The sequence below is a fragment of the Sinohyriopsis cumingii genome, unplaced genomic scaffold, assembly GCF_028554795.1.
Source record: "Sinohyriopsis cumingii isolate HCF-2022 unplaced genomic scaffold, ASM2855479v2 utg002017l, whole genome shotgun sequence".
Lineage (NCBI taxonomy): Eukaryota > Metazoa > Mollusca > Bivalvia > Unionida > Unionidae > Sinohyriopsis > Sinohyriopsis cumingii.
This window is the reverse complement of record NW_028316105.1, coordinates 302,666-325,573: the sequence shown is the minus strand read 5'-3', so window position 1 is coordinate 325,573 and position 22,908 is coordinate 302,666. Positions and strand designations below refer to the sequence as shown.

General features: G+C 34.1%; 1 protein-coding gene and 1 long non-coding RNA gene across 2 annotated transcripts in view; one reads left to right on the top strand and one right to left on the bottom strand.

Moving 5' to 3' along the window:
• Window positions 1-11,171, bottom strand: part of LOC149771233 (uncharacterized) — a 66,233-nt gene extending 55,062 nt beyond the window's left edge. The window contains exons 1-2 of the mRNA XM_089948678.1: window positions 11,126-11,171; window positions 10,657-10,726 (exon numbers count right to left, since the gene is read on the bottom strand). The gene's annotated coding sequence lies outside the window, so the exon portion shown is untranslated. The remainder of the gene's footprint in view (window positions 1-10,656; window positions 10,727-11,125) is intronic.
• A 449-nt stretch (window positions 11,172-11,620) lies between these two features.
• On the top strand, window positions 11,621-22,606 carry LOC149771232 (uncharacterized). Its single transcript, XR_016418386.1, has 5 exons — window positions 11,621-11,693; window positions 15,503-15,662; window positions 16,866-16,958; window positions 18,167-18,246; window positions 22,225-22,606. It is a non-coding gene; the product is annotated as an uncharacterized LOC149771232 (long non-coding RNA).
• The last annotated feature ends 302 nt before the right edge of the window (window positions 22,607-22,908 follow it).

Below are 22,908 nucleotides of genomic sequence, written 5' to 3'. Positions count from 1 at the left end.
TCATACAAAGGAATTTATTTATTTAAGCTGCATCTCTGAAGCCACTGGATATATTGGGTTTGGAAGAAGGAAATAGAGTGGGCATTTCTAATCTCAGCTGGAATACTATTCCAGAGCAGAGTTCCAGAGTATTGGAAACTTTTTTTAAATAACTCCTTATTTGGTTTGGGAATTTTATACTGTTTGGTAGACATGGATCGCAGGTGGGGAGTATTACCAGGTAGCCTATACTGGAATAGTGATTGTAAATATTCAGGAGCACTATTCTGAGATATCCTGTACATTAATTTGGCTTTTCTCAAACAGATTCGGTCTTTAATAGGTAATATATTTAACCTATCAGCTAAACTTTCCTTGCTTTCTTTCTGGATTGATATTAGCCCAAATGCTCTTTTTTGAAGATGTGCCAGCTTTGCTATGTTTTTATCATTTGAATTACCCCATACTGTACTACAGTAGTCCAAATAGGGTTGTATGTAACTGTTATAAAATAGTTTCCTGTGCCTTTCAGGGAGAAAATGTCTTATCCTACTGAGAAGCCATAAACTTGAATTGACTTTTTTACTGGTATGTTTGATATGTTCAGTCCATGATAGGTTATTATCTACCAGAACACCAAGTAGCCTATCATGACAGACTATTTGCAGATTTGTATCCTTCCATGTCAGACATAGTTCATCACTATCAAGATTTGTTCTTCTTTGCCGTGTTGAGATAAGTAATATTTTAGTTTTACCAGTATTTACCACCTCTAAGTTCAGGAAGTGAAAATGACCAAGAAGAGCTAGCACTTTACAGCCATCAATCATACACCAAAATAAAGGGAATTAAAGGTTCTTTGAATTATACCATAGATATAAAAAGTCTTTTTTAAATAGCCAGCAAATTATGCAAAATACGAAACTGTAGAGCACCACCACAGTGGAGGACTCACAGTACTATAAATTCCACTCCAATGGTAAACATATGGAAACACTATCATATTCAAAATTCAACAAATTAATATTTTTGGGTGCTCATAATGACACCTATAATTCTTCATGCACAGCTAACCTTGGTGCAAGTTTATGTGTGGAGAACACCATATGACCCGTGGCACTTTGTTTACATACATGTGCATGAAACACGTGTCATTGGTTCTGCGCCAAATGAATCAGGTGCTACTTTCAGTACTGAGTTCTCCCGAGTCAAGCCTGTAAAAATGCTAAAATTGCATCAGTAGAAACTTGTCAATATTTTTTTTACATTACATATAGGATAAGCTCTCAAAAGATATTTTTCCTAACATCCGCATAACATGTTGCTGTGTTGTATTGTACTTATTAGTGGCTTATTCTTGTTATTAAAATAATTGTTTTCTGCGTTTGTATCTTCATGTTATCTTTCTATGGCATGCATGCTACACAAAAGAAACACAAGCATGCTGACATCAGCAAGTATGACATCACAGGGTATCAAATTACATGACGTATTGTATTTTCATCTCTCATTGGCTATAAGACAAGTTTTAAGTGTTTTAAATTTCAAAACTGCATTTCTTTTCTTGCTGACTCTCACAGAAATAAGATGCAGTGCATCCCTATTCACATCAATCAAACAAAACAAATAAGTGTGCCACATGACAGGTCAAAATGATACGAGGCCATTGCCCTTTTGTGACTAAAACAAATACACACACCCATGAAGCATCAAGAGATGCTGATATTCCAAACTTATTTAAACTATCATCACATGTGATTCATGACCCCCAAATGTTAATAAAAAGGTATAAAAGCCAAGGAAGAGTTCCATAAGCTGTATTATACTGAATAATTAAATAACATAGTGCTACTTTTTAGTATAAAACTATGGGGAAGGGTGAATAAGCAAAGAATAGACAGAGTAATTTCTTCAAGCCTGGTAATGTTCCCCACAACAAAGGGGGTGGGGGGAATGTATATCAACCCAAATAACACATCAACATGAGGTATGTTACATAAGGACATCAAGAGGCAAATTTGAAAAAGCTATCCAAAGTTCCTATAATGCTGACATTGATGTTGGAGACAGAAAGTGTATGCACAAACTGTTATGACTCAAGCTATTAAGTATGCTGGAGGTGGAGAAATGTGTGAAAACTTTGCTATGCCAAGACAAGTTCATGTCTCTATGCAATATGCAGACACTGATACAAATTGTCACTGAATACACTACTTGTTAAATTTAAGTAATAGAACTGAATTGCATATTGAAGTTGTCTAATACATAAACATATACCTACATTTACCCAAAGCTCATAAAAAGTTAAGAAAAAGTCTGAAAATCATTACTGTGGCTGCTTTCCACTATAAGCAGTGTTAAATTACTTACTTTTTAATATAAAGCTGAAAAAATGCATACATTATTGAACAAAAGAGAAACAAAGCAAACATTGCAATCACTCAATTACAGTCAAAGGGGAGGTAATACACCTTGATTTGGCAAACCAAATAGCAAGCTCTAATTTACAGCTAAATGATTCCTTACTATTACTTGATGGTAAGAACAGAGCAATGTAGGTTTTATAAATAGCTTTTGTTTCAAATATGAAACCATATTTCTGACATGAAGCTTGTTTTCATTTATTCACAACAACATATATGGTGAACAAAACACATATCGCTTAGTGCACGCAGTAATCAAATGTTGAGATTTGGAATAATGTGTTCTGAGACCACAAGTTGCAACACCCTGAGTATGAAGGTTTTCTATCATGGGACTTGGTACATGAAGAAAAAAGAGATCTAGTTTGGTGGGAGAGAGCAGTATGTTCACCATGCAGTTATACATCAAGAATGTTTCAACTGTATGAAGAGAGGTTGGGGAAGAAAAACTGCCTGTGTAAAGAATGCAATACAGATAGGACTTTTGCAGAGTTATATTTGGAATGAAGGGTTGAAAACTATTATTTTAAGTGAAAATATCCCTCCCTGCTCCCTCAACAAAAGGAATGCAGAAAAGTTCCAATACTGTTTACCCAAAAATGTAATGTACCAATATGAGAAACATGCTGAACATAGAATAGGTGTCAAGGAGTTTAATTCTAGGATAAGAAATAAGACCGGTATAATTGATATTCAATGTGACTCGACATATAATAATTCAATTTACAGGTTGAGGCAATGCAGCATGTGCAGTTTTGTGCACAGTCCTTATTTTTACAATGTTCTCTGCTTTGATCTGCTGAGTGTGTCTCTAAAGTTAAATGATCAGTACTGATACATAAGTGATTGTGACATAAGTGGCTTACATATAAAATCTCTCCCACCCCCACCCCCATTTGGGGAATTGTTGCATGTGTTAAATGGTATTCAACCATATAGGCCAATCTATGGGTACCATCATATGAAATTCTGCCATCAGGCCATACTATGCTCTTTTCCCTATGGCCTGAGCTTTCTACTTCCACTCTCCAGTGTATAAAACCATCCCCATCTGTCTTTTGTATAGAATTTTTCTCCAAAATCACATTCAAACCATGATAAAAAGACTCCATTATGATTGTCATATGTAAAAACCACCAAATTGATACCCTGTATGCACGTGGTAACCATGGAAACAACAAACTCCTATTATGGTATAGGTCGCATATAGGACTCACGGTACTAATTCCACTCCAATGGTAAACATATGGAAACACTATCATATTCAAAATTCAATAACTTAAAATTTATGGGTGCTGATAATGACACCTATAATTTTTTGTGCACATCTAACCTTGGTGCAAGCTTATGTGTGGAGAACACCATATGACCCGCGGCAATTTGTTTACATACATGTGCATGAAACACGTGTTATTGATTCTGCACCAAATGAATCAGGTGCTACTTTCAGTATTGAGTACTCCTGAGTCAAGCCTGTAAAAATGCTAAAGTTGCATCAGTAGAAATTTGTCAATATTTTTTTTACATTACATATAGGATAAGCTCTCAAAAGATATTTTTCCTAAAATTTTAATTTTCATTATTAACCAATTATGGACCACCAAACCTGTAAATACTCTATTATTTCTTCACCCATTTCTAGACTGGTTCACAGTTCTTCCGTATAATTAGTACCGTGTGTCCTATAACCAGATTTAATTTTTTTTGAAAAAGTTGTATTTTACTCCTTGATATTAGAGCATAATTGTAAGAAAGAATTGGCCATGCTTGTGCATGGATAATAGTGCAATAGCATTTTATGTGATACCAATATCTGTAGTTAAATTGCATCCGCATTACATGTTGCTGTCTTGTATTGTACTTATTAATGGCTTATTCTTGTTATTAAAATAATTGTTTTCTGCCTTTGTATCTTCATGTTATCTTTCTATGGCATGCATGCTACACAAAAGAAACACAAGCATGCTGACATCAGCAAGTATGACATCACAGGGTATCAAATTACATGACGCATTGTATTTTCATCTCTCACTGGCTATAAAACAAGTTTTAAATGTTTTAAATTTCAAAATTGCATTTCTTTTCTTGCTGACTCTCACAGAAATAACATACAGTGCATCCCTATTCACATCAATCAAACAAAACAAATAAGTGTGCCACATGACAGGTCAAAATGATACGAGGCCATTGCCCTTTTGTGACTAAAACAAATACACACACCCATGAAGCATCAAGAGATGCTGATATTCCAAACTTATTTAAACTATCATCACATGTGATTCATGACCCCCAAATGTTAATAAAAAGGTATAAAAGCCAAGGAAGAGTTCCATAAGCTGTATTATACTGAATAATTAAATAACATAGTGCTACTTTTTAGTATAAAACTATGGGGAAGGGTGAATAAGCAAAGAATAGACAGAGTAATTTCTTCAAGCCTGGTAATGTTCCCCACAACAAGGTGGGGGAAATGTGTATCAACCCAAATAACACATCAACATGAGGTATGTTACATAAGGACAACAAGAGACAAATTTGAAAGCTATCCAAAGTTCCTATAATACTGACACTGATGTTGGAGACAGAAAGTGTATTGTACAAACTGTTATGACTCAAGCTATTAAGTATGCTGGAGGTGGAGAAATGTGTGAAAAACTATGCTATGCCAAGACAAGTTCATGTCTCTATGCAATATGCAGACACTGATAAAACTTGTCACTGAATAAACTACTTGTTAAATTTAAGTATTAGAACTGTATTGCATACTGAAGTTGTCTAATACATAAATATATACCTACATTTACCCAAAGCTCATAAAAAGTTAAGAAAAAGTCTCAAAATCATTACTGTGGCTACTTTCCACTATAAGCAGTGTTAAATTACTTACTTTTTAATATAAAGCTGAAACAATGCATACATTATTGAACAAAAGAAACAAAGCAAACATTGCAATCACTCAATTACAGTCAAAGGGGAGGTAATACACCTTGATTTGGCAAACTAAATAGCAAGCTCTAATTTACAGCTAAATAATTCCTTACTATTACTTGATGGTATAAGAACAGAGCAATGTAGGTTTTATAAATAGCTTTTGTTTCAAATATGAAACCATATTTCTGACATGAAGCTTGTTTTCATTTATTCACAACAACATATATGGTGAACAAAACACATATTGCTTAGTGCACGCAGTAATGAAATGCTGAGATTTGGAATAATGTGTTCTGAGACCACAAGCTGCAACACCCTGAGTATGAAGGTTTTCTATCATGGGACTTGGTACATGAAGAAAAAAGAGATCTGGTTTGGTGGGAGAGAGCAGTATGTTCACCATGCAGTTATACATCAAGAATGTTTCAACTGTATGAAGAGAGGTTGGGGAAGAAAAACTGCCTGTGTAAAGAATGCAATACAGATAGGACTTTTGCAGACTTATATTGGGAATGAAGGGTTGAAAACTATTATTTTATGTGAAAATGTCCCTCCCTGCTCCCTCAACAAAAGGGATGCAGAAAAGTTCCAATACTTTTTGCCCAAAAATGTAATGTACCAATATGAGAAACATGCTAAACATAGAATAGGTGTCAATGAGTTTAATTCTAGGATAAGAAATAAGACCGGTATAATTGATATTCAATGTGACTCGACATATAATAATTCAATTTACAGGTTGAGGCAATGCAGCATGTGCAGTTTTGTGCACAGTCCTTATTTTTACTATGTTCTCTGCTTTGATCTGCTGAGTGTGTCTCTAAAGTTAAATGATCAGTGCTGATACATAAGTGATTGTGACATAAGTGGCTTACATATAAAATCTCCCCACCCCCACCCCCTTTTGGGGAATTGTTCAATGTGTTAAATGGTATTTAACCATATAGGCCAATCTATGGGTACCATCATATGAAATTCTGCCATCAGGCCATACTATGCTCTTTTCCCTATGGCCTGAGCTATCTACTTCCACTCTCCAGTGTATAAAACCATCCCCATCTGTCTTTTGTATAGAATTTTTCTCCAAAATCACATGCAAACCATGATAAAAAGACTCCATTATGATTGTCATATGTAAAAACCACCAAATTGATACCCTGGATGCACGTGGTAACCATGGAAACAACAAGCTCCTATTATGGTATAGGTCGCATATAGGACTCACGGTACTAATTCCACTCCAATGGTAAACATATGGAAACACTATCATATTCAAAATTCAATAACTTAAAATTTATGGGTGCTGATAAATGACACCTATAATTCTTCATGCACAGCTAACCTTGGTGCAAGCTTATGTGTGGAGAACACCATATGACCTGCGGCACTTTGTATACATACATGTGCATGAAACACGTGTTATTGGTTCTGCACCAAATGAATCAGGTGCTACTTTCAGTATTGAGTACTCCTGAGTCAAGCCTATAAAAATGCTAAAATTGCATCAGTAGAAATTTGTCAATATTTTTTTTTTACATTACATATAGGATAAGCTCTCAAAAGATATTTTTCCTAAAATTTTAATTTTCATTATTAACCAATTATGGACCACCAAACCTGTAAATACTCTATTATTTCTTCACCCATTTCTAGACTGGTTCACAATTCTTCCGTATAATTAGTACCGTGTGTCCTGGAGTGCCACGCAGGGAGCATACTAAGCAGGGAACCAGACTAACTTTTGCAGTGACTATATTGGGCTGAAATTTGGAATAACGCAACAATTCGGAATTCCAAGTTGTTGCGCTCTTTCTCAAGAAATTGCGTGACCGTGTCAAGCGATATAAACAGACCTAGTGGCTGGATTTTGTAATTCAACATACATGGCCGAATTGTTGCACATGTCAGAAATTGAAGAGAAGTAACTAAGCAAGTTAAGTGATTTTGGATCAGTTCCATTTTTGCCTTTGTATAATGGAGGATGTTAATAGAGAAATTTTTAAAATTCCTTTTGCAGGGAAAGTTACTTGAATAATAAGACAACAAATAATTTTGTGATAAGGTTATTTTGACAATAATGTATTTTATATATTAGATGGGAGACCTAACGATGTGTCAGGTTTTTGAAACTATTTATTAAACAGTTAAATTTTAACATTGTACTGTATTGACTTCTGAGAAGCTGTCGCAACTGCATAGCCCCGATGGTATTTCAGATCATATTAATACCGTCACTAACATACCATCTGCTCTTGTGGAGAAAGTATAACAAACTTATAGCTCATTTACAACAGACTGAACCATTTCAAAGAAGTTTACAGTGTAAGAAATATTCAATATAACAGATGACAATTTCAACCTGTTAATGAAGATAGTGTACAACTAGTTATGACTAAATCAAGCTAACAAAACATGTTATGAAAAATATCCATCCTGCAACTCATATCAGCACTTTCAGACTTCTATACACTAACATGTTTACAAACAAACGTTTTAAAGAAACCTAAAAAATATTTGTATAATGGAGACTCATTTTGGTCCTTGTTTGAAATTCTAATCCATGTATTTCACATCTTGGATTGAAGTGTTGTTACAGCAATACAGAATATTCCTTGTTAACTAGACTAGATGTGCTATAAGATGATATAGCAACTTAATGGGTGTGAATTGCAAGTAAATCATTATGTTCTTGTTATTTTTACCAGATGTAGTATATACAATGTACAGGAAACCAATAATAGATTCACAGTGTATGATGAAACACAAAACTCATAATAATATAACAACAAATAAATGAAAACATCCATTTTATGTATTAAATAACAACACATTTAGTCTGGATTATGTCTAAAACTGAAACCAGATTTACATTATAAAAATTCATAAACAAATACAGTAGAAATAGCCAAAAGATATAAGATGTATAAAGAATTGTATCATAATTATGAAACAAGTATGAAAATATTACACTAAAAATCATCAAGGAATGCATACAATATTTATTAATGTAAACACACAAAAGAATCTAAAACAGACATTTAGGATTACATCACTGTGATTCATCAAGACTGTTAGCACATCAATACTATTCTAGGCTATTTCAGGCTGTTGGTACATCAGCATTTCACAAACAGAATTCATTCAGAACACCATTTGAATTCATTTGAAATACTCTACACTTTTTGACTTGCGATACAACTGCTTGGACTATTTGCAATTTAATTAAAAATACTGTAAGTCATTTTAAATTTTCACTTTGACCAGTCCACCTTGGATGAGAGAGGTTACAGGTTCGAACCCCAGCTGAGTCATGCCATAGACTTATAAGACTGGTACTAGCAGCTGCCTTGTTTGGTGCTCAGCATTAAGGCTAGTGTTAGGACTGGTTGGACTGGTGTCAGGATAATGTGACTGGGCGGGGCATCATGCTACAGGTCTGCAGCATGATGTCTCAGTGTATAACACATAACTATACACTGCCACTGTAAACCTTGTAGTGATATGACTGCAAAATTGTTAAAGCTATGTTAAAAATCCAAATTATACACACACACACAAACACACACACAAATTTTCACTTTGTATTCTAGGGAAATATTTTTTTTTTAATTTTATAAAACCATTGGTTTTCATTGTTTTCTGTTACTGACTTTCAGGCCAAAGAGTCCTAACAGTGCATCTTGGCATAAATATGAATACATATTGAATTCAGTACTTGGACACCTTAGATCACCTTCTCAAGTTTGATCAAATATTTTAAAGCAGCTTGTATTTCTTCATCATCTTCAAGGTACTGATACACGTAATAGCAGTTGTTGAAGGCATCCCCATCTTGAGACTGAGGTCATCATCCAGGACTTTTGTCAACAGAGAATTAGTTCTTAATAGGTGTATTTGTTGTCAGTCTGATATATATAAAACTGTAAATACGAACGCAAATAACATTCATAAAATCATCACGTAGATGTTGTTGTACCATTTGTACCACATATTAAATGACAATACATTTAACACAGCATGAGATTTCTTCTAAATATTTCTCAGCTGTAACCGTTGTAACAAAATGTGCCATACCTTTTACTACTCATTTGTTGTAAGGAAGATATCAAAGAAAACACAAATTTATTTTTCAGTCTCTTTGTATGTCTACATGCATACTTTATACTGATCCAAGACTCCCTTAAAGACATTTCCAACATTTAAATCAGTCTTCCTAAGATTAAATTCCCAAAAGTGGCATGCAAGCATCATGCAGCAAGTTGAAATAACCCCATAGCAGTGAAATATGGAAAGATTGCCAGTAGCTCCAAGCGTGTTCGTGGTTTTTCTCAGGATTTTCCCAGATTCTTCCTACAATGGCCAGCATTTATAGCCTATCATGTTCTGAAACAAGTGGCATTAAGCCCAAAACTAAAACAACTAGAGGGTCCTGGCTGATCCAGTGGTCTAAATTGCTCACCTTTACTCACTGTCATTTCAAAATGGTATTTAAATGTTTCAATTTCCAAAATGGCATGCATGCACCATGCAACAACTTGGAAAAAATATTCATGACTGTGAAATATAACTCTTTGGGGGGATAGTAACAATCCCTTTAGATGTTTAATACATTCCAGATATATCTTTCATGAAACGACTCTCTTTACGACATCAGGCAACAGTGTGTAGTAGTTTCATATTGGTGAAACTTTACAATGGTCCAATCAGATCTTTCCTACATTCAAGCTATTCCTTTAGGACTAAAGTCAGCAACACTAAATCCAACTTATTACAAATATAATACAAAGAAATAATATTAGTGGTTAAATCAATCAACCAATCAATCAATAAAAATTAAAATATATTATTTTATTTAAAAAAATTACAAACATGTTTCAAGAACAAATATTTTTTCAAACATATATTTCAAATACAAATTTTTTTGAAAGATACTTCAAGTACAATTATTTAAAACAATGCCATGAAAAAGAAAAATAAGATTAAATAAATAAAAAGATTTGAAACAAATATTAAATTTTTGAAAACTAGCAATTAATTTGTTATTCCAAGTTATTGCGCGCAATTTCTCAAGAAATGGCTATTCCAAGTTGGTGCAAACGACCATGCAATTTCTCGAGAAAGAACGCAAGAATTTGGAATTCAAAGTTCTTGCGCGCAATTTCTCAAGAATGGCCAATTCCAAGTTTGAGCCAAATAACTACATGAGGTGTATGTACATGCCTAATATAAGTCTCAAGAACAAAACAAGCCGAAAAGTAGAATTCACAAATATGTCCACATCTTTAATTATTACAAAATAATAGCTCAGAAAGTTACACCATACCTTCATGTTACAAAATTTGCGAAACTGTCCACTGCCACCTCAATAGAAAGGGTCGACTTGATCACAGCTCCTTAAAGAGTAAGAAGCAATGCATGTCATTTCTTAACCATACTTTGCTGAAATATCTAATGTACCCAAAATAATGAGAAATATCACTGTAACAAAGTATATTTCTGAAAAGGTGCATGTAAGTAAAACTGGGGGAGGGAGGAGGGAGATGGGTTGAAAGTAGCTTAGTACTAATATTAGTGCCCTTACTCGTACCTCGTACCTCCTCAACCACAACAAATCGAGCTGAGGCTACGACATCGTAGCTAAAACTGAAAGATAACTCATTCACCATGGCTCTACTTGATTGATCAACAATTGAATCACATCCATATTTGTGCATAATTTTTAGATTTTAAAATGATCAATGACATTACACACTTCTACAAATCTCAATGACAATTATTTAAGAAACAACAACCTGTATTGCTATGTGGCGTCGGTGGAAGAAGGAAGTATAAACTCTTAGGAAAACTTTTATCACATGACTAATTCTATCGATCCCATAGATGGCGTTCTACAAAAAAAATATTATTTTGCAGAGGTGGTTAGAATTTTAAAGAAAATTAATATGCCCCGGTTTCCTCGCTGGTTATTCTGACTATTAAAAAAAATGACCTAGTATATCTTAGGTATTATTCAAAGAACCTTTAATTCTCTTAATTTTGATGTATGATTGATGGATGTAATATGGGTTATAAAGTATACAGTACATCTTGTCACAAATATTACTCCATTACAAAAAGATTCTGTGAAAGTTTAGGCTTTAAACCCGACAACTACACAGTGCCGGGTTACCAAATAGGCCGAGTAAGCACCGACCTATGGGCCCCGCGACAGCGGATCAAAATAATATTGTTAAATATTCATTTATGCAAATGACTTTGGTTGAAACGATGGTTTTCATTGGACATTGTGGTTATAAAAAAAATATAACATTGACGTTGAGAATTTGGCTACTAGAAATTTAGCATTTTGGTATCTGACCGGTAGTGTATATAATTTAACCGTTACTAATAATTCATTGTACGTTTCATTTCAGCGCTGATAATTACATTTTAGTTTGTTTACTATTTAAATTTTTTAAGTACTATTTGAAATTAGACCTCCATTGGTGGCGTTATCAATTTTCGCGGATTGGTCGAATCGCAGGTTATTTCGCTAGTAGTTTACTTTTTTATTGTTATTAGTATTATTATTATTATTATTATAACCGTAACTATGAATTCTTTGTACGTTTATATTTTTTAATTGACACGTTTTTAAATTAGAATTGAAATTATACGATACGCCTCATACACATTTATGACCGTTATCAGTTTTCGTGGTTTTGTAATGAGATTGCATTATTTTATTTGTACGGCAGTACCCGTAGTAGTATGTATACTAACATCGTTACTATGAAATAAGTTACATTTAATTTGGGTACTGGCAATTACATTTCTTTCTAATTAATCCATTTTAAGTTTATTACCGTTATTAATTTTCGAGGACTGGTACAAAAATCATTGAAAAACCCACAGGGGCTCGTATCGTTGCCTACAGTTGCACTGTCATACATGTACTATATTGTATTTATTATATAGTACATTAGACTGAGTTTCCTCTGACCCTTGCCACCCCATTTTTCATATTTGGACATTTGTGTTGGGGTGTAGGGGCCCTACACCCCAACATAAATATCCAAATATCAAAAATGGGATGACACAGGTCAGAAGACATTCTGACTAATGGTACATGTATGACAGGTCAATTGTATGCAACAATACGAGCCCCTGTGGAAAAACCAGTATGGTGTGGCCTAGCTTCTGACGATATTGGTTCTATGGTATCTCAATATTTGAACTTATCAGTATTTATTTTATCTATTGCGCCATGTATCGTGTACTTATATATACCACATGACCATAAGTTACTAGTTCTGGTTTATTTTGGGAAAATGTGGGGATTACTGATGAGTACTCTATTTTATAAATAAACCCATGAATATTACTGTCTCAAAATAATATCCTTACCCTATGTTCTCCGATATAATCAATATTTTCTTAAAATTGCTATCACTGTAACAAATTGTTTAGCCAGTTTGTTGTCTGATAATGTGCATTGATGTTATACAAGAGTTAGATCACATGATTACTGTGATGGTCAAGGACTAGGAGATCGAATCCACACCGATTGTTGTTCATTCTCAGCACCAATCCCAGAGCATTTCCAATCATCATGGGTCGTTATTTACAAATGCATTTCTGTAATTCTTTCTTATAAGTTTATGTTACTGTAGGGCACAGGTGGCATAATGAGTGCCATAGAAGTAGCTTCCATTTTTCAAGTTGATTACATTAAGTTTCAAACATTAATACATGTATGTGCCATCATCAGATTATTTTGTTGTTGTTGGTCTTACTGCGATATCAGAGTAACTCCCTTTCATAACAATGCCTGTACATAGTGTCTGTTTATTGTTTATTTCCCGCAGGCATCTGATTCATAGTGGAAAATAAATTAATTTTAATATAAACAACAACAAACAGACTTAAATTATATCTAGAGGGTCATTGTCTTTATTTACTTATTTACTGATTGCAGACTTTATGACCTGAAATATCATAGCAGTCATGTATAGTAGAGAACAGAAAATCAAAACAAAAGGAAAGAAATAATTCAAATTTTTCAATCATTTTAAATCAAAAACTGAATTGTCTGATTCTTATAAATTATGTGACATACTACACAAGTTTTAAGGTCCATTTTGGTCTGCTTAAATGTTAAATATACATTACACAGCTACATCACTCAAATGTGTGTTACTGTAGTAGTTGTAAAGGCTTTGCTGGGTCTGTATACTGGTCCAAATCTGCTCATATCCTATATGTATCAAAATCCATCCAAAAATCTCCTAAAACAAACATTTTACAACCTTGATGGTAATCATATTAATATTTTACAGTCAGCTGATCATTAACATCAGATGTCTGTTCAGCGGATGCAGTTGAGTGATAACTTTGTTAGTGCTCATCCATATCTGTTGACAATAACAATCATTACTGTTCGAGTTTTACAAATAACACATACATATAAATATACATTTGCCTGTATATTATAATATGTGTTTTGTATTTTTGACATAACTTTAACAGTTTTTAAGTCATATCACTACGATATCTGCAGTGTGGCAGTTTATAGTGATGTCTAGCACTCGTGCATCATGCCCGAGACATGTAGCATCATGTCCCACCCAGTCACATTATCCTAACATCAGGCTGACCAGTTCTAACACTAACCTCTTAATGCTGAGTGCCAAACAAGGCAGCTGTTAGTACCATTTTTAGAAGTCTTTGATATGACTCAGTCAGGGTTTGAACTCAAGACCTTCCACATGTGAGGCGGATGCTTTAATCACTAGGCCACCAGAGCGGTCGCCTGTATATTATGTAATAATTTATGTACTAGTAAATCTTGTGATAATGACATGATTAGTTCATTCTGTCACTTTATTTATTCTGTCACACTAATAGGTTGTGCATAAAGTATGCATTCATTGAGTGGAGGTGGGGGGTGTTGAAAATTTTTTAAAAAGCATTAGCTTGTATATGTGGCAGGGTGACTGTTAAGTATGTTCTGCAGCGGTAGGGGTCAATATTCCTTGATAACTGTGATGTTTATGAAGAGTAGTCAAGTTATAAACATAACTAGCAGATGAGTTAGATGCAAAGTGGCTGGTATGCCATGTCAGGCAGAGCCAATATCTGCTTAAAATTATGAAGTGTGATATGTTTAATTTTATTGCACATGGTGTACTTTGTGGAAGACATATTTTCCTCTTCATTTTCTGACATGACCAGTTATTTTATCTCATGATTCCGACAGGTTATGAATTCCAGATCCTGGTGCCTCATGCAAATTTGTAAAGCCATACCTTACCAGACTGGGACAGTGTATTGTATTTGGATAGACACGTGGATTGCCTTTTTGACACATATTGTCCTTTACTTTTATAATAGTGAGATTCAGAAGCGTGTCTTAAATTTAATACAAATCCTAGGCCAACATGAAATGTCACATGATCGCACACACACCTTACAAAAATTGTCACCCAAGAAAATTACTGTTATGGTTCATGATTTGGATGATATCAAGGCTGATGATAAAAATGTGAGGTCCAGTCATTCCAAATGATGATAAGGCTGATAATATTCCAATTTTCCACAGTTGATGTCAAACTTTTAGTCACTGGCTGATATTTGACTATTAAAGTTAAGGTCTACTAAATATTAGCAGCTGTCACTTGTTTAAAACTATTATTAGAGATAAATATTTACATTTTCCTTCGAAAGCATTGGTTATGATTTCTGTACGATTCAAGCTATTACTGTTATAGTTGATGTTAATACTGTCCTACTTTAATTTTCAAAGTTCGTTTTACATGGTATTAATTTAAACCTCTGTTTATTTGTAATGACTACTAATAATTTCATCTTTTAAAATTAAATTGTTTCAGCTATTCTTGAAAAGGGGTGGTGACTCAGCAATGTACATACACATGTGGGATACAAAAATGTATGCTGTGCAATGAGTAAGGGGGAAGGGGGTAAAAGCATAACCAATTGTTTGCATATGGACAACTCAGAATGTTATTATTGCCAGAGTAACTGTTCTTGGGTAAAGTTATTGGTTCGATGAAATGGTATTGTTAACATGTTTTAACAGCTGACCATAATGTCATTATAGTTGATTTGTGCATGAAATATCATTCTACATTATAACTATTTTCTTTTCTTTTTATTAACTTTGTTTGCAGATTTGTGTAAATTTCGGCTGATTTTGGTAATTATATGGACTTTTACGAATGGGCCTTGTCACCTGATAGTCGAAAAGATGTTCACCTGACCATTCCTCTGATAAAGGTGTGTAGATGAGTCAGCAGCTAAGAACAAGCTGAGAAATGTGATGCTGCAAAGGTATATTTTCCATTAAATATATCATAGATGACTCGTATTATCATCCATCCTTAAGCTGTAGATCAGCATTTTGAATTATGTATTATTTTTAACATTAACATGAAAACTTTGCAATATTTTTGTGATTGCTCCAATTTACAATACACTAAATCGTTTAACCTTCTTTGAGCAACAATTATTCATTTTTCGTACAAACACTAAAGGCATTACGTGCTGCATTCCTGGATTAAACTCATTAATTCCTTTATGTCTTAGATATTTCACTTTGAATTGTTCGCATGTAAATATAAGTTATTGCACACATATTGTATTATTAGTTGCAGTATTAATTTTAATCCTTATGGGGGGGTATTCATAGTGATGATTTAGTGTCATTTAATAATCAGCTTTACATGCTGGGTATGCAGATGAGTTTGACAGTTTATAATCATCTGTTGCTTTTAACTACTGCTGTTCTAGTATATTGATAGCCTCTGTATCACAAGTAGAGCCAACTTTTACCTAAAGTTAAGAGTGAAAGCAATTTTACATTGTAGGTAATAAGTACAGAGAGAGAGGGGGAGAGTTCACAGGCATTGGACAAACTGAAAACAACTTAGTATGATATATCACAAAAGATTACAGTCTAGCAAAGAATCTTACAATTGCCAGTCACGAAAATATATCATGTGTTAATTATACCAGAGACAAAGAACTATGTCCGAAAATCTTAGAAATAGACAGTTTTGTAATAAGTCCCAGATGAAATCAAAGCACACAGTACTGTGATAAAACTAAATGTAACAACACAGTTTTCACTAAAAAAATACGCCTTGTCACTGACTGTGCACAGCTTCTAACTTACAGAGAACTGTACCAAAGGGACACTGTTACAAACAGTAACTAACATACCTTCCAGTCAATAAACAAACAATATGATTACACTATTGAGCCAGCAGGAGGGGGGTATGTGTTAAGAAAGGTAGGGACTAAATTTTGAGTACTGACTTAATGTTAACTCAGATGTAAATAGTAATCACCTAGATTTTCTGATACTTACAAATAGACTTGGTACCTCGTGCAATTAAATGTGACCTCTGCTTTATGTCGGTGAAATAAATTAGGTAAGATGGGTATGTTTTGATTCCTTTTTGTTTCCACCAATGGTATGCAAGGTGTTCAGACATCTAATGCAAAATGTTTCTTTTTCTTTCATTTGTTCAGTGATCCAATAAAGGCAGTGAGCAATTCCAGAAGGATTATATCATCAAAGGTAAAGGGAAATGCTGCGTTACCAGACTACATTCAGTTTTTTGGGTAAGTTAATCAGTATGACGAATGTTTATTTGGATTAAGTTTTTTTGTTTCTTGAACACACTGGACACTGCACACTTTCACTGCAATCATTCAGGTTGTTGTTGTTGTGGGGTTTAACACTATACTTCAGCACGTGATAGGCTATGCATGACGGCCAGTGTTAATGGTGGAGGAAGAACCCAGGAAAACCCCAGGAAGAACCACCGACCATGAGAAGCTACTGGCAAGCTTTCTCACATACCCACATTAGCCAAATCCTAGACTCGAACCCACGCAGACAGAGGTGAGATGGCAGTGATCTGTAACGGAAAGCGCTTTAGACCACACAGCCACTTGGGGCCCCCGCAATCATTCAGGTTCATTTATATGGATAACACTCCAATTTCATGTATTTGAATGCAGTTAAAGCAAGTTTTGGTCTGAATTTATATTATGCAAGTTAGAGGCCTCATTTGTCTCAATAGCAATGTAATGAGCATTGTTGACAGCACTTTGATTTTAGTTTACTTTTTTAACATCAATTTTTATTGTTTAAACTGCTGAAAAAATTTAGTTCAGTTTATCAGTGTTCAATGTTGCTTCATTGCAAGGTATATATTTATGGGATACTTTTTGTCTCTGTATTGTATAATCAAAAAGTTAGACTGTAACATATGAAAAATCTACTACATTTCACAGCTTTTTAGAGAGAAAATTACGGTGGTTCTAATAAATGGATGAACTATATTGAACATATACACAGATACATTTTATCATTATTGTTATTGCAGAGGCTTCATTGTTTATCATTATTACTATAAATTAGTGCTACTTGAATTTTAATAATAACTGTATATATTGCACACAATAAAATAATTATTTTTTCCTGTACTAGAACTTATGGTGAAGCTTTTATACACCTAGGTCATATGTTCCAAGACTTAAGAAATGAAAAAAATTTGTGTTTAATCTGCACCCTGATGTTGCAGTAAAATCGATAAACAAAATGCTTATTTGATAATAAAATGAAAGAAATTAACATTGTATTGTTATCACTTATTCCTCTCTTTTTTTCCATCGTGAGCATTAAAGAAAAGGTATCCACAAACTCCATAAATGTAGCGTAGACATCCATACTGTAGCACATATCATTTACATCAGATAACACAAGTCACATTGTTCACTGACATGAACAGAGAGAAACAAATCGTGTTTGGTTCTACTCACAGGTTTGAATGTGTTATCTGACTGAACATGGGATCCAACAAAATCACAAACAAGAGTGAGAAAGTGAAATGATTGCTTGAAGGTATGTGTCATTCACACATGATGCGGTGTTATCTGCAAAATAAACAAGATTATATTATATTATATCCAGTTCAATTATATGACAGTATCTTGCAAATAAAAACCATTATTTGTCATTTCGCCAACAGGTCAAAAGGTATTTTTATTGTAAAGCAAGCTGACCCTGGAAGCTGATTTTGGATACTTTAAAGCTGATTATTTTATAAAGGGTATCAATAAAAAGTTGGTTTTTTTTCTCAAAGCAAGCTGACTTTGGATTCTTTTAAATGATGGATATTTGACCAGATCGTCTGTAGGAGATTAGGTTGTTTGAAAAATCTTGTTTGGAATTTTATTGGCACAGATAAATTCAGCTATAAAATCTTTTCGTTACAGGACAAGATTAGAATTATTTGCATTTATTGTTATTTTTATATACTGTAGCAGAAAATGTTATTTTCTATGAGATGCATATATATATACTATTTTAGGTGGGTTATAGGCAGAATTGTTGTTCTCATATTCACGTTGTGGGCAGATTGGAATCTACCCACAACCAACGTCATCTTTATCTCCACTATTATCCCAGATTTCAATAGCATACATAATCGTTTCTAGATCTTAAATCTCCTACAAACATGTATCTACTACACAAGTGATTGCCTTTTTCATGTTTAATTACGATTTCTAGTGTATTGAATTGAATTGAATTATATATATATGAGTTACTTCCTAAGGCTTAACAGGCACAGCGAAAGATTGACCCGGAAGTAATTCCTTTCATATTGTCTGCCCGTTCTCATGTGAGGGATCTCAACTGCCCAGAACATAAGTTTGCAGGATGAAAAATCCGCCTATAAGTCGCCTATAGTCATATATATATATATATATATATATATATATATATATATATATATATATATATATATGTGTGTGTGTGTGTGTGTGTGTGTGTGTGTATATGTATATATAGGCAATATTTCTTATTATAGAAGAAGTATTGAGCAGTTACAACTCTTAACGCATTTTGAATGATATCTTTTAAAATATCATAATAACTGGCCTCTAGCCATGAATGTTTCGTCTTTACTGTGTACTAATTATTTTATTAAAAAAGGAAACAATATGTTCACTCCATGTAGTGTTGACTGCACTCTCCAAATAATACTCTTTCAAGGGGATTTAGAGTATCACGCAGGTACAGTACAGTGAATGGCTCCATCACTCGGAATTGGGGGTGGGGTGAAGGGAAGAGGAAATCGTGTAAGCATATTGAAAAGGCCAATGGTGGCACTCTACAGTTTCATATTTTACACAGGGTTAGGATTTTAAAGAAAAAGAATTTCCCTGGCTTTCCTCACTGGTTATACTGGCTATTTAAAAAAGACCTTGTATATCTTAGGTATAATTCAAAGAACCTTTAATTCCCAATATTTTGGTGTATGATTGATGGGTGTAGATGTGCACCTTACAAAAAAGTGCTAGCTCCACTTGGTCATTTTCCCTTCCTGAACTTCAAGGATAAATTGTATAAAAAAGAACCGATAACTTTTTTTACATTTTATATATTTGGTAATTCATTCATTGCATTTTCAGAAGCTGGTATTGTCTAGTCTGGCAAAATTCATTTTCCCTATTTTAGTAGCTGCTATGGATAGTGTACTTTAGACTGATTTTTTAGCACAAGGGAGCAGTCATTTTAGTTAGCAGTGTGTTTAAATCAGAGGTGGGCAAACTTTCCAGTACAAGTGCTGCATTCACAAATTTACACCTTGTCATGGGCCTCATAGTTCATTAAGTAAAATAATTAATATTTGAAATAGCAAAAACAAAAGGTTTTTCTAAATAACATCTAGTTAATTTTTAGTTGTTAATATGTTGTTAATATTTGAAAACTTAAACTTCAAAAGAAGCACATTTATTTGATAAACAGAGTAACATAAACAGAGTCAGTACGAATGATGACTTGTTCCTAGGCCGCATGAAAGCCCTTGGCGGGCCATAGTTTGCCCACCCCTGGTTTAAATCATGTACAATTTCCAAAAGTACGATATCCAAAGAAATGTCATCCACATTACATTAATGTAGCATAGAGGTATGCCAACATTCTGTCCATTGTGCATGTTTTAAATGCAAACAGCTTCACCTTACATACATCACTCTCTCAAAAGTAGATAATAAATGGTGAGTGCCCCCAATAGGAAGCCAATTATCGATGGTGGTAAATAATCAAATACCCACGTTTTTCTTCCTTAGTTATGTATATGAACATCGCTTTTAGGTAATAAACTTGACATCTGAATAACATCAGCTGTACAGTCAATTTGCAAAGTACTTACTTTGAAATGCTACTGTCTTGATAGGACTACACCACATTTATTTTAGTAAAGGAAATACAATTTTTGTGTTGCATCAAAGTTGGACAGCAAGGGTTGTTAGAGTTGCATCACATATGCTATAATTTTGCTACCTACTGGGACAACCCATGCAACTGGAAATTACTGTTTAGCATGTTTGTGCCAGATTCCATTGAAAATCTTCATATACTATGACAATTTTGCAGAATGGACTTATCCAGATTTTGGTCATCGTATTGGAATATACTAAAATGTTAGGTTTGTACAGTTTGTTTTCAAACTGAATTATATCTTTTGATAAAACCAAATTTAATAAATGCCAGTGTAAGCTTATTTGGCACTTACTTTAGACAAGTTTCAAAATGACACTATTCCCTCCTGTTACTTGTGAAGTAACTCAATGCTGGATTCATGATTGCTTGGTCGCCACTTTGATTCCTTCACCAATTAATTGGGTTGGCTGTTGTAGGTCTGTAATGGGTTTTAACATGACATCATTCCCGTCCAGTTAATTGGGTAGTGACTCAGTAGTTAGTATGCTGGGTTCATGAGCATTTGGTTGCCAGTTTGAATCCTGCCTCGATTAACTGGGCTGGCTGCTGTGGGTCTCAGAGCAAAGAACTTGACTCCCCCAGCCATAGCACTGAATAGTCAAAATGTGATGATGTGCCTTTAAGCACTATTGCCAGCCAATCAATTTGGGTAATTTAGGCCCGTAATTCATGGCAGCTGAAGAAGGATTACTGTCATTAGTATTGGTAAAAACAAGGTCTGACAAATAAACTAATATATTTTGCCGAGTCATTAGATCAAGAAAGACTGTTTCTTGTTCGTGTGTAAATAACTTATGAAGATCTTATGATACTTGTTTTTATAACAGGTAGAGTTGCCAGATTGCAAATGCTGATTTTTGTGATATTTTTGAAAATTTTATCAGAACTTTATATTGACTGCAACCATGTCAACACCACATACATTCTTTCTTTGGCATACCTGTTTTTATGTTATGGGGCCCTCTTGGTACATCATGTAATTTAATTCTCTGGTCCACCCATTAAGTTTAACAGCCAATCACTATTTTAATAAAGTAACTTAGCACTTTACCAATTTCATCTACTTCTAACAATTTACTGTTTTATCAAAAGATCAAAACTTTGGTACTAATGAGTGATATCACATACTTCCCTAGTCTTGGTCACCACGATATTTGCTTTGTGTCAAGGTATATAACTCCCATTGTTTTGACTGCTATTTTTGTGCAGGTCACCACATGACATTGTCTCTGTAAAAATGAGATGTGGCATGCATGATTAAATATGTGTATGATAGTGAATGCATAACACTTTCAGAAAAATTTCAGTAGATGTATTATCATGTGTACTTGTATTTTTGGGATATCAAAATGTATTGGAAGGGTATTTATTATTGTTTATTTTTTAATTGCTTGATTCATTTAACACAAGTGTGATTGGTTGTCAATGTAGACATATTTCACAAGAGACAAACAGGAATATCAGTATTGTAATTAGCAGCCATGAACCCCTATTTTATAACATCAAACAACAGATAAAAGAATAAAATTACAGGGATTCTTGAAACAAAAGATTCAGCCCCTAATGCAATTTGTTTTCTTTTTTCTATAGAACCAGCTTATCACGTGGTCACATTGCATCGAATACGGTTATGATAAAGCCGGTATTATGGTAGGCAAGAACAGCTCAGTTCTGACCATAATTCGCTCAGAGTCCAGCAGGGAACTTTGAACAACAGTACCATGCAGTCTCAAATGAATGCAAAGACAAACACAAATGACATTTATATTTTCAAACTCTAAACTGCATTTGATTAAGACTATACTGTAATGTCCATTAGATTTTAAAGAAGAAACATTGTGCATTTTTTTAAATGTCTTTTTGGTGGTGATTCTGTGAGTGCACATGTGTGTTTGATTGGTGATAATATTTGACAATGCTAAGTGAACCAACTATATTTTGTTTGTAAGCGTATTAAATGCTTTAAAGAAAACACGCGTTATTTTCTTGTATTAAGGTTTGAATTTCCAGTCATCTTCAATAGATTTATATGAAAAGAGTTTAGTCTGAATTGGACAATCATGTTTTCGGGTGGTGGTGAGCACACTGGCCCCCCCCCCCCCCCCCCCCCCCCCCCGCAAAGACACGTTTTTGAGTCTCAATAACCATCTGGAAATATGGCAGGTATGCCATTGTAAAGCCCTGTGTCCGTCTGTCGACAGTTGCTTCTTACCATCCTGGAATCCATATTCTGATCCAATTTCAGTCAAACATGGAATATATGTGTATATCATC